This window comes from Sorex fumeus, unplaced genomic scaffold (assembly GCF_029834395.1).
Source record: "Sorex fumeus unplaced genomic scaffold, SorFum_2.1 ptg000035l, whole genome shotgun sequence".
In the NCBI taxonomy this organism is placed as follows: domain Eukaryota; kingdom Metazoa; phylum Chordata; class Mammalia; order Eulipotyphla; family Soricidae; genus Sorex; species Sorex fumeus.
This window is the reverse complement of record NW_026606092.1, coordinates 16078078-16091683: the sequence shown is the minus strand read 5'-3', so window position 1 is coordinate 16091683 and position 13606 is coordinate 16078078. Positions and strand designations below refer to the sequence as shown.

At 46.9% G+C, this 13606-nt stretch overlaps 1 protein-coding gene across 1 annotated transcript in view; it reads left to right on the top strand.

Annotated features, from left to right (window-relative positions):
• Positions 1–13606, top strand: part of KIF5C (kinesin family member 5C) — a 200313-nt gene that overhangs the window by 127523 nt on the left and 59184 nt on the right. The window lies entirely within an intron of this gene.

The window sequence follows — 13606 nt, the reverse complement described above, 5'->3', positions numbered from 1 at the left end:
TCTGGCAAATATTTGCATTTCATTACTCAAGTCACCTTTAAGCATCGTTGCTTCAGATCCAGGGACAGAGAGTTCCTGAAAAAGCTCTGTGCGAAAGTGGCATCTTTTTAAAGACTTATTTTGTGACTCCCCCCCCCCTTCTTCCTTATTTTGAGGGGGTTGAAGGGATGGGGAAGATTGTTTTACTAGAGGAAAATGGTTCAGACCGTTGTCCAGCTGTGGGTAAGTGGGCTGTGGGTGTAACATTGAGGGGGGGTTCCTAAGTACAGTGATTCGAGTGCAGGCAGATGATTTCTGTGAGTTTAGCATTGTGGTGAGGGTTGAATTGGTACAAGTCCGTTTCCTTTTTTGACTGAAATAAGCAGGTTTGTGCTTGGAGAGAGAGAATGGGCCACTGGAGGGAGTTTTTCAGATTTTTGCTGCTGTGATGAGTGGGGTGCTACCGCAGACCTGAGTTGAGGGCCCCCTTCCTGCTTGTGACTGCAGGAGGGAGCAGCACCTCATCTTGTGATTGCATGTTTGCTTTTCGAGAAGAAGGGTAGAGTGTCAGCATGCTCCTGTCTGATTGAGAAACAATGATGTGACAAGCAAAGATTCAAGAGAGGTTCAAAAAAATGACCTAGTAGCCTAAATAGTTTCTTTTGCGGGGGGGGGGGGGGGGTTCGAGCTGCACACGTGTTTTGAAAGCTGCTAGAATAATGGAATAATTCAGCACCTGGGGCTGGTGACTGACTCCCTGCAAGTTGGCAGGAGTAAGAGAGTTGGGAGGGATGCTTGGCAAGGTGGAGAGTAGCTGCATGAAATTTTGTTCTATTTCTGGGATCCTTTTGGGTCAGTTCTCTGCAGGGCGACTGGAACATTCAGAAATGACTTTTGGTAAAAGGAGGGGGACTGGCCTTAGAAACGCTGTGGAGTGAGCAGTAACTCCCCCTTTTTTGCTGTCTCTTGCCAAGCTCTCTCTTGCCAGTTCCCAAATCGCTCTGCTCCGGGGTCTGTTTCTAGCCCTGTCTGATTAACTCACCCTCTGCTCTCTTATCTCTTCCTGTCTCCTCCACTTCCTGTGGGCTCTTCTTAACTAGCATCATTTGAGCTATTTGTCCTACTTCATTCACCTTGGAAATCTTTGAAATTCTATGCAGAAATATGCCACTTCCCTGGGCTCTAGAGTGTGAGATCAGCATCAACCCTTATGTTTCACCATTTGGGAAAACAATCGTAGGGTTTTCATCCGGTAGTAGAGTTTCAGTGTATGTATGTTAAGCAAACACTTTAAAACATGAATTTTTAAATTGGGGTATCAATCTTTTTTAACAATAGTTCTGAAGTCGTCGCTTTAGAGTTGCAGAGCTGCCACACCGGTCCCTCCAGCAGTCAGTAAGCACATGCATAATGCATCTTCCAGGTTCCAGGGTGAGTGACCTGAGATATGGTCTTCATCCTCCCTGAGCCTGTCTGGTTGGAGGGAGACTTCAGCCTATAAACATCTATAAACAATCTGGAAATGTCTGTGCTTGATCCCAAGACGGGAAAGTCTCAAGACTTCCTCAAGCACTAATGCAACAGGGGGCTGTGCCCTTGACTGAGAGTGCATGGTGTGGCTTGGTGGTGAGGGGAAGAAGGCCAGCGTGAGGGGGCCAGGGACAGAGAGCACAAGAGGAGCTTTTGGCTCTCAGAATGTCTGTACTCAATCCTGCTTCAAGAACTGCGTCATTCTTGGGACTGGAGCAATAGCACAGTGGGTAGGGTGTTTGCCTTACACACAGCCGACACGGGTTCAAGTCCCAGCATCCCATATGGTCCCCCAAGCACTGCCAAGTTTTAATTCCTGAGTGCATGAACCAGGAGTAACCCCTGTGCATCACCGGGTGTGACCCAAAAAGGAAAAAAAAAAAGATCTGCGTCATTCTTTTGGAAGCAAGAAAAAGGGCCACTTCAGTTTAAATTGAAGATCACGGAAGATACGTTTTGCTTGAAGATCCAGTGATGGTATAGGAGAATGGGGCTGGCAGAGGACCAGTTTGATTTCTGAGGTATGAAATTGCAGTAGTTGAAGTGTGGCAGTGATAAGGGAGAGACGTGGATGGATCCAGAAGTTCTGCTAGAGGTGTTTGGTGAGGAGCAGTCTCTGCAGTGGAGGGGAGGATGTTTTCTGGATTGCTAAGGTGGATAAAAGGTCGAACTAGTCACTGAAAGAGGAACTGCTGGAGAAGCAGTGGAGAGGTGGGGGTTGGAGGGTGGTGCAAGGGAGATGAGGATTGTCTTTTGTAGCCTGTGGGATATCCAGATAAAAAATGTTGGCTAAGGGTAGAGCTAAAGAGAGCAATATTTACAAGTCTTTGCTCTTTGAGAAGTAACTGAAGTATTGGCGTTTGTGGTAGTGGTGGTGGGGGGTGGGGCGGGAGGGTATATGGGGGGAAGTTCTCTATGACCTTTGGAGAGAGGATGGAAAATGAAAGTAGGAGTGAGACTTTGGGGTCCCTTGGTGCCATGCACAGTAGGCCCTTCTCTCTGGGTGTTCCCCTCCTTGATTCATCCTCAGGGAGATTGGAGCTGAGCAACCGCAGATGGGAAATCCAATTGCCTAGTTAGGCCTGTGATATTTGCATCAGTCCTGAACGTGCCAAGCCTTTTTCCTCTTGTCCGTATTCCCTAAGCAATAGAGTTTGCTACGTAGCCTGTACATTAGAAGAGCTGTTACAGATTATCCAGAGATGACCTGAAATAGGGGGGACGATATGTGTGGTGAACAGGCAGGTATTTCACTGTTTTATATAGAAAGCACCGGTGGATTGTGTTGTCTGTAGGGTCCTGGGAGCGGCCATCCCCCATATCCCCCAATCTGAGTGACAGTTGTATCTCACCGAGACTGATGGTTGGTCTGAGAACTCTCCTTTCCTCTTCACTTTGAATTTTAGGGGTGATTTTAGTGGGAGTAAAAGTTCTCAATGCAGAGAGTCATGGTGGTGTTCAAGGAGGAATTGAGGCTGGAGCAATAGCACAGTGATAGGGCGTTTGCCTTGTGCACAGCCAGCCCGGTTGAGCCGGGTTCTATTCCTCCGCCCCTCTTGAAGAGCCTGGCAAGCTACTAAGAGTATCTCGCCTGCACGGCAAAGCCTGGCAAGCTACCCATGACGTATTCAATATGCCAAACACAGTAACAACAAGTCTCAAAATGGAGACCTTACTGGGCCTGCTTGAACAAATCCATGAACAACGGGAGGACTTTTGAAGACACACACACACACACACACACACACACATACACACACACACACACATTCTAAGTTTGTAGAGGCAGCTACTTAATTTACCACAGGGATTCTGCATTCTTCCCTGGAAAAGAGATTTTTTTCCCTGCCTGGTACAGAAAAAGAACATTTTCCCTGATACTCCCTCATTTTATTTTTATTTTTTTAGATTTTAAAGAATTTTATTTACTTAAGCATATTTTGATTAATATTAGTCTAAAATTAAATAGAACTATCAGGAAATAATTAAAAAAAACTAAGCCTTGTAACAATGAATAAAGTAATAAATGAGAAAATCTAAAAGTGATTTTGAAATATAAAATGAGAATCTAATAAAATTATGTAAGGTGTCTAAATAATTTAAATTAAAAATGTCTTTAAAGATATCTTAGGAAGAAAAATGTCCATCTTCAGAAGCTATGGAAAGAGAAATAAAATTAACCTGACATAAATTGAAATATTTGTTTTTTGAATCACCATGAGATACAGTTGCAAAGTTTTCATGTTTGAGTTTCAGTCAAACAATGATTGAATGCCATCCCTCCACCAATGCACATTTTCAACCACCAATGTCCCCAGTATCCTCACCGCCCCCCCGCTTCCCAACCCTCCCCCTACTTCTATGGCAGACAGCTTCCCTCTTTCTCTCTACTTATGGGCATCATGGTTTGCAATGCAATACTGAGAGGCCATCATGTTTGGTCCTTTATCTACTTTCAGCACACATCTCCCATCCCAAGTGATCTCTCCAACCATCATTGACTTAGTGATCCTTTCTCTATCCCAGATGCCTTCTCCCCCAGCTCATAAGTTTTGGCTGCTCCACTCCCAACCACAGGCAAGCAAGGAAGCAAAGGAGTGTAGTAAAGAAAGTAAGTGTGTGTGTGTGTGTGTGTGTGTGTGTGTGTGTGTGTGTGTGTGTGTGTGAAATATGTCCTATTAGGAAAGATATAGGAAATACGCCCTATTACTTCACTGCAGCTCAGAACTAGGTAGATAATGCAAAAGGAGTTAAGTCCTATAGTTGGCAGAGCTAGGACAAGCTGGTCTGCGGGAAGAGCATGCCTTGGTCCAGAGGCATTCAGAGTTCACAGATCACAGATCACACCCACCAACTGGCCCCCTGGCGCCGTGTAATCCCATCAGCGGCCAAGACTCAGAGACTATAAAAACCAGCTCCCGGAAGAAGAACAGTGCAGTCTCCTGCCCCCGCGCCTGACTGTCCTCGCCGCTGGGGCCCCTTGGAGGGGAGCGGGTTGAGCTTTCCTCCCCGCCCCGACCAGGGCTCCGGCAGCCAAAGACCTCCAGGACCAGCCACCACCATGCTGAGACCACTCTCCGCACACATGAAGGTACTGGCAGAGGGACAAAGTCACACAGGTTCCGGGGCCGAGATCTCCAAGCCTACTCGGATTGGAGTCGAGCATCCTCCACCCAGATCCTCCAAATTCCAGTAGGCGGGGGTCACACCCACCAACTGGCCCTCTGGCGCTGTGTAATCCCATCAGCGGCCAAGACTCAGAGACTATAAAAACCAGCTCCCAGACATCTTATTATGACATCTCATTCCTACTTTGACAAACTGGCAGGCTACCGAATGTAGCCTGCCCACATGGCAGAGTCTGGCAAACTCCCCGTGGCGTACCCAATATGCCAAATACCAGTAACAATGATGGGTCTCATTCTCCTAAAGAGCCTTGAATATAATCTCAGGGCTAGGATGAAGGAGACGTTACTGGGGCCTGCTCGAGGCAATCGACGAATAACAGGATGATCTGTGATCTGTGATTCAGAGTTGTGAAATAGAAATCTGTAATCGGCTTCACACATCCCCGCAGCCCTGGACACACCTATCTGCACCTGTTTTCACCAGCTTGCAACGTAATAAGGGCTGCCTCAGAATGTCTTCTGGGCAGGGAGGAACTGTTCAGATCCTTAAATAAGACTCCCGGAATGATGCAGATAGCACAGCAAGCCCTCGGTTGCCAAGAAAGCCAGGTGGCCCTGCTCTCATGCATGAGGCCCAAGGGGAGACCGCAACACCTCTTTCATTGTTGTTTCAGGAGGGTGGGGGGTGTCAGGGCCACACCTGGTGTGGTGCTCAGTGGGGCTGCTCCCAGCTCAGTGCTTAGAGGTCATCCCTGGTGGTGCTTAGGAAACCATGTGGTGCCAGGGATCAAACTTGACCTTCCTACGTGCAAAGTTTGTGTCCCAGCCCATTAAGCTCAACGGAGGCCCACTCGGGTGGTTTTAATCCCAAGGTGCCAGATGGGGCTCTTGAGTCCACGGGATAGTACTTGATCCTGTCTGCTTAAAGAAAAAGAAAAAGAATTAGGAGGCTTGAGTGGCGCAGTGAGCCTAACAAGCAGCAAGGAATCAATCAGGTCACCCAGTGAGGCTGGCCCGCTCAGAAGACACGGCAGCAGGACTGATGGTCAGGGCTCCCATGAGCCGCTCCCAGACTGACTCTTCTCTGGCTCTGGCTCCCCTCCTTGCGACCCCGAGGCCTAGCAGAGACAGTGGGTGCAGGTTTGGCCTGAGCTCTGCAGGGAGGGATGGGCATCCTGTTTGCTGTCTGGGTACCAGCCAGTGTTGCAGGTGAGGCAGAAACGGTGGCAGTGGGTCTTTGTTAGTTCATGAGCAATTCCCAGGTTCTTTAATATTTTCAAGAATGAAAATATTGAATCAGTAAAGATGCTCAGATACAGAGTTGGAAAGTGGAAAAGTTTATGGGAACATAGAAAAGAAGCGAAGCTTCCCAAGTGGGGAGGAACTTAGAATAGGACTAAGTGAAAGGGGGGGGGGTTGTGTTCACCCTTTTTAAGGCTCCTGGCATTTCTTATGGCTTGGCAAGTATATACAAAAGATGCCAGGAAATCTCAAGGATGTCTAGCTGGTCTAAATTACTCTGGGCATTTTTTGTTCCTCAGCCTAGGCTCTGGGACAGAGTTTTACTCTTCCTGGGGAGCCCCAGGAATGCTAAGTCAGAACCTTGGGCGTGGAATGTGTGTCAGGTTGATGGGAGAAAGAAGGAATATCTGGAGAGAGAAAACTGTAGCTTCTACTCTCACTGGCATGGGGAAACTGAGTCCTCCTCTTTTTAAACGTTTTTTTTTTCTATTGAATCACAGTGATATACACATTTATAAAGTTGTTCATGATTGAATTTCAGCCATATAATGTTCCAACGCTTGTTCCTTCATCAGTATATTCCCCCGCCCCCCACGATTGGTCCATGTCCCTCCGCCCAACCCAGCCACTATGGCAGACACTTTTCTCTTTTCTCTCTGTCTCTGTCTCTGTCTCTCTCTCTCTCTGTCTCTCTCTTTCTCCTTTTGGTTCTTATGGTTTGCAGTATAAATAATTTAAAGTTATCAGATATATCTCTTTACGTACTTTCAACACTCAGTTCCTGTTCAGCATTTCTGTTATTGTCATGTTGATCCCTTCTCTATCCTAACTGTGACTCGCCCTCCATCCCCCCAGACACACACACACACACACACACACACACACACACACACGAAGCAAGCCCTCCTGGGCCCTAATATCCAAGGCAAGGATAAACAGAGGCTTCTTTTAGAAGTACACTCTGGAGGGGACATTCCTCACAAGGAAGCTCAGAAACAGCATATGTATGACTTTCTCCAGTTCACCCACATCGTTTGAGCTGGGATTGGTCTCTCTCTCTCTCTCTCTCTCTCTCTCTCTCTTTCTCCCTCTCTCTCTCTCTCTCTCTTAATCTGGAGGCTCTGGGGGCAACTTTGGAACTCACGGAAATGTGCTCTGATCTGTGCTAGAGAATAGATAGATGGAGTGGGCTGTGGTCTGAAATAGAATTTTCTCTTTTTATTTTTCTTTTAACTGTGGTGCTCAGGGCATACTCCTGGCTCTGTGCTTAAAGATCACTCTGGTTAGGACTTGGGGAAATACCTATACGGTGCTGGGGAATGAATTGGCATGCACCTTAATCCCCAGAAATAGGAGTTTCATATTTTTATTTTTAGTTCCTTGGACGTATGGACAGGACTCAGCTATATAAGAACACAGATAGTTGGAGTCAGAATGAATTTCAGCTCCTGTTTCACATTCTGTCCTCACTCCCCCACCAAAATGTGTCAAGATGGAGAATTTCATCAGTAGAGGAAGAGGGAGGAAGGGCTGAATCCAGTCCCCTGTGCTCAGAGGTGGTCAGGTCCATCGGGCCCTGGCTGTCTAGGCCAGTCTTTGTACCTGTGTCAACGGACACAGGTGCTTACATCAGAACACAGATGCCCCCCCAAGTCAATCCAGGTATTAGGAGTTCAGGGAAGATGACATGAGGGTATGCTCTGGCACGCTCATAGCATCTCTGGAATGATGGAATTAAATATTTCACAGAGGATGGATATAGATGGACCTTCCCGGCCGAAGTCAAGCTGGGAGAACTGTTACATCTCAGGCTGCAGAGATAGACACAGATCAGCAGTGTGTAAAGATTCATTCTCTAAAATGCCAGACTGGCAGCCTTTGGCTCCGGTAGCAAGTGAGACGGGTCACCTCCCTGGGCCGTGGTGGAGCTGTGCAAGCGCTCTGCTCAGGATGTGCAAAGTGCTGCTCCCGCTCTCGGACTTGTGATTGCTGGCGGAGTCAGAAATGAGTGTGTCGCCAGAGAGAGCTCATTCATTAAAGGTGCTTCCTTTTGCGAGCGCCCCGCTGGGAATGTGGGCCACGAGGGGCACGGGGCAGCCGAGTCAAGAGGTGAGGATTTTAAAAAGGCTGCAGAGTTCCGCAGGAGCGGTTTATTAGCAAATTACTCTGGAGGGGATTACAGAATATTTTAAGCTGCTTACAATAATTTTTCAGGAGCGAGAGTGAAAGATGCTGTTTGTGTGCAAAGTAATCCCATAAAGGAATGATTTTTTTTTCCTTCTAAGACTTCACATTTATATAATGACATCTTGGTGCCAACTGCTCTTACCCATCTGGCAACTTAAAGATTTCCTTTTCATTTCTTTGATACAGAAATTACCTACCATTAGGTCTGCCATGGGGCCTGTTTAATTGGTATGAGCAGAAAGCGCCTCCTTTGGCAGAGCTGTGGGGGCTTCTGGCGAAGCCTGAGTGACCTGCAATGCAATTACCTTTGTGACTTCCCCCCAAGGCTGGGGGGACTCAAGTTCTGAAAAGGATAACTAGCTCGTTGCTATTTCATGTGTGAAATTTTAATGAATGACTGGCAATCTAATGGTTTTCCTTTTGAAAAAATATGAAGAAAGAAAGAAGGAAGAAAACATCACCTAAGAAGGCTGTTTTTGAATTTTTAACTAATAGCTCTAATGAGAATTTCTGATTAGCCTGTCATCCTTGTTTATGGCCATGGCTGGTGTTGTACTTTATATAGAAACGTAATTTATGCCTTCTGGGAGTTACATTTTATAATGGAACCTTATAGATATGCTCTAAGTGAAGGCTCCTGTGTACACACACATCCTTTTAGTCCTTAAAGGTAATTACATCTGACAATAGGAAATGCCACGATGCTTATTTAAAGGAACGACAAGGTTATTTTTTTTGGGGGGGAGGGAGTGTGTGGGTGGGGTAGCACAGAGTGGGTACTCAGAATCTAGAACAGGAGATGCTTTACAATATTATAAGCTCTTTCCCTCCAGATAGGAGATGGAAACCTCAGGGGGTAAACTAAGAATTCTGCTTCTGATGCAAAGGAAAAGAATAAAAATAGAAGCTTCATTTCCATTTGTCTGCCCTTTTCTCGCTCTCCTCCCCCTGGATATGAAGGCATCATTTCCCCAGGGCTTGTTTGCAGCTGTCTTCGCTATTATAATCAGTTATTCTGAAATCACCTCATGGGGGCTTCTCCGGAGACTCGGTCCGCTGTGGTGTGGGGAATCTTCTCTATTCACTGGATGAGATTGCCATGGAGACAGATTGTCTCGTTTTAGGTCCTGCCGAGTGCGGGGAATTCACAATCCCCCGACGTGTCTGTGAGCTGGACAGTGTAGTTACTGGGGACACTTCTGGAAGTCATTTTCTCCGTCCTTTTGAAGGGCAGCAGTGTTTAGAAAAACCAGCTTTTGCTCTCTCCCCGGGCAGGAGTGGAGCTCTCCCACGGCTGAGCTGCTTTTGTTCCTGCGTTGTTGCTGCTTTGTTCTTTGGGGCCTGAACGGCTGCTGCAAAAAAAAAAAATTGTCCTACGTGCCTGACCTTTAGAATATAATTGGAGAAGAGCTGGTTGTTTCCATGTTGCTTTGTGGGGGATGTGTTGATGCTTTGATTTAGAGAATTAAGACAGAAGAGCAGATAACCCAGAAAGTCTGTCGCAGGATTTAATCATAATCATAATCATAATACAATAATAGCACTGTAACACTGTCCTCCCGTTGTTCATCTATTTGCTCGAGTGGGCACCAGTAATGTCTCCATCGTGGGACTTTGTTACTGTTTTGGCATATTGAATACGCCACGGGGAGCTTGCCAGGCTCTGCGGTATGGGTGGGATACTCTCGGTAGCTTCCCGGGCTCTTCGAGAGGGATGGAGGAATCGAACCCGGGTCAGCCAGGTGCAAGGCAAACGCCCTACCCAATAATAATAAAATACTTTGAAGAGATGTGTTTTTTTACTTTTGGAAGGGAGCTTTGACCACAGGTACAGTGAAGACCCTGGGGACACAAATATCAGATAAAAATAAGAATCCGTCTGCAAAACCTAGAGTGAACAGTTTGTTGGGAAGAGGAGGCAGGAAGCGATGGCAGAAAGAAATTGTTGTTGGCTCTGCAATTTGTGCTAATGTCACTAGACTCAAGTGTGAGCCACCAGTGATACATGCCAGTGGTATGTGTTAAGCAGTGGCACCATTTGCTTTTTCACCGTTTTCATTGCTCTTTGAGAGGCATTAGTTTCTCCCCTTTGAAAAGCAAACCAAGAGTTAAACTGGAGGTGAGCTTGGGTTTGCACAACTGCTGGTCTGTGTCAGCAGCCCCGATGCTGTTCTGCAGAGTTCCCGGGTCCCTCTCAGGCCTCACCCAAACTGGGCAGCTCTGTTGATGCTCTAATCTGGGCCAGCCTGGTCCTCGTGAGGTGGAAACTCGAGCGGGAGTGGAGTTTCAGAGCCTTCAGAGCACATTTTGCTGAGAGCAGACCACTTGTCTCCAAGTTACTGTGTTTTTTCTCTGGCTCCTGCCCACCCAGTTGGATCCAAGCATCCTAACTCACTCAGCTTTGTGAACTCACTGCCTTTCTGGCCATTTGGAACCAGGGAACACAGACACTCTCCTCTTTCCAGATGTTTCTGTATTTTTGTCTTTCTGAGTACCTTGGCCTATGGATAATACTGTATTCTGACTGAGTTCTCCACCAAGTATAGTTATGGATTTAAACTTTAGAGGTCGGACAGATAGTAAGGATAGGTCTCAGATGCAGCCGATCCTAGTTCACTGCTTGCCGTCACACGGTCCCCCAACCATCATGATGCAATCCTGGAGGTGCCTGAGCATCATTGGGGGAGGGTGTGGGGAGGTGGTGGAGCTCAGGCAATCTCTGGCAGCCCCAGGCATGAGTCATACCACAGCTTTGAGGGGGCCCCCACCTCAAAATTTTCCGTTAATTTTGCTTTCACTGGACATTTAAATTCACATTATACTGAATTGCTCTGTTCAAAACCACCAGAAGTCCAGCAGGTAAGGACTTTTCGCCTTGCATGTGGTTATCCCAGGTTTGATCTTTGGCACCCCTGATAGGCCTCGAAGCCCACCAGGAGTGGGATCCCTGAGCAGAGAGCAAGGAGTAAGCCCTGAGCACAGCTGGGTGTGGGCTCCCTCATCCCCAACCCCTAAAGAGTTAGAAGCCAGAACTGAAAAGTGAGAAGTGATCCCCCAAGGGAGACAACCCAAGTAATCATAGTGAATTTCTCTGGAGAAAGAACATCATGGGAGGTAGGGATAAGAGAGCACTTTTAAGTTAGAGTGTATGCTCTATTGTTAGAAGAGGATGCATGGACATACTGGGCCAGGAAGATGGCTTGAGGGATTGAGTACATGCCTGGTATGTGCATATGTACAGACCCTGATTCCAGCCCCCTACCAGGTCTCTCATGGATGTTTCCAAGCCTTAGCACTGGACCATCAGACCTATATCGGTAGGAGTGATCCTTCTTAAAAAAATAAATACACACACACGCACACAGATTACTACATAAGAACTGGAATATGGTACTGCTTTCATAGCCCATAAATTTAGCATCCTGTTGAGAATATGTGTGTGTGTGTCTATAAAATGTATTTTGTAATTGGACGAAATCCATTCTGCACACCGAGGTCCTTGATGGGTGCTCTACATGAGGAATTAGATTTGAGTGAGAGATGGGTTTGATTTGGGTTCAGTTTTGAGGTCCCTCTGATGCTCTGCTGTTGTTTCAGGTCAATAGTTTCAGCACAGTTCAGTCTTACTGAGCTTTAAAAGAAAGAGAGGCCGGCTCCCTTTTGGATTCAGCAAAGTGATCATTTATCCCAGATTTTGATGATTCAAGTCACTATTTCAGATGGAACTGTGACCTGAAAATGCGGTCGTTGATTTTTTTGTTGTGGAGGCCTGCCATGCATTCTGTGATTATCGATGAGATATTGCAATGTTAAACAGTAAAGAGAATCATCACTAAGTATTGCTTACCTTCAAATACATGTATATCATGTTCAGCTGGGCTTCGGGAGATGTGGATAAACTATTCAGGAGGCCATGAATTAGGGCCTTGGCTCTTTTGTATTTGGGGGTGGGGTGGGGAGGCGGATTGAGGGGTGGGGAGGAGAGAGATTCCATTGGTTTAGGACATTTTGTGGGGGAGTTTCCACAAAATGGATTTTATGGATCACGAACTGTAGTGAGGCTTGCAACCCTGCTCTCACTCACTGATTGCGGCCGCCCGAGTATGACATTGATGGCAAACATGATAAGGAAAAGTGTGTCTGACTTGGGTGTTTCCCAAGAGGTTGTTTGAGAGACTTGGGTCACAGGTGTTTCATAGGCTCTTTAGGAATTCTGTCTTTTCCAGGTGATTGATTTTTTTTGTGGGTAGGGCTCCCATTGGCCTCCCTGAGGACATTGCCTTGTCCCCATTTTGCATGATCAGAATTGTGTTGCATGTGACTTTTGTGAAGTGGGATGGAGAGAGAAGGAAATCTACTGCTTCCCTCTCTACCCATCTGGATCATCTGGACAAGTGCCTGGGAAAATCTAGACTAGAGTCTGTGAGGAACCCCTGCATGGTACATGGTACAGATGTTGTGTGTTGTGTCTCACCAGCTCCATGAGGTGGTTGTCAAACCACACCTGGGTTACATTTGTTTTGTCTCCCTGGAAAATATTCCCTGCTGTCCAACTTCTTGGGAATCCATGAGACCCAGACTGGGGCAAGGACAGTTACTCTTTGCAGGAAAGGAAAATCAGTCTTACATCTTATGCGGACTTCCCAGGTCTGTGGCCTTCCCTCTCGGAACAGAATTTCAGGAGGAGACGAGTTAGTGAAGTGAAACAATTTTACTTAGAGATGACGTAGGAGGAAGAAGAGAGGATGAGGCCTTCACGAAAGAAGACAGACTTCTCCAGAGGGGAGAGAGCCCAGAACACAAATCTCAGGGGAGATGTGGGCCACCCCACCCACCCAACCCCCAGAACAGGGCGCACCCTGCTTGCCTTTACAGAGTTGGTTTTGGAGGTTTTCTCCCAAACTATCCCCAAGGGGTGTAGAGGGGGGTCTTTTTTTTTTTTTTTTTTTTACCTAGCTAAGAAGATAGACAGTTGCTATGGTACTTCAGGGGAAGTGCTTGAAACTTTTGGTGGTCTACCTTATCACAACCCTTTGTTTCTGTTTGTTTCTCTTGGTGGAGGGGGTAGTCCAGCCTTTGTGGGCTGGTGCAGGCACCAGATAGAGTTTTACCACGTTCCTGGGTCCACAAAGTAGGTCCAGCCATAATTTTTTTTTTTTTGCTACTTTCAGGCTGGTGACTTCTAAAAATCCCATCTTTGTTTTGTTTCTCTCCAAGAAATCATTTCCGGGGCTCCCCCAACCCCTCTTCCACTCCCAGCCCCCAGCCTCCCACCTCTACCTACCTTACCAGCTTCACTTGGTTGCATTTCCTCTGGAAGAAACTTGCAGCTGAGCCGTGGCTGTGCAGAGTCTTGCCTGGACAACAGTCTCAGGCTTGACTGTTCTTTCTTTCCTGGGACTACCTGACATCAAAGGACTTGGGTTCTCTTTGGACTCTCCAGCCAAGCCAGTGAACTCTGACCTTCTCTAGGAGAAACAGGTAGTGGGAGGTGTGTGTGTGTGTGTGTGTGTGTGTGTGTGTGTGTGTGTGTGTGTGTG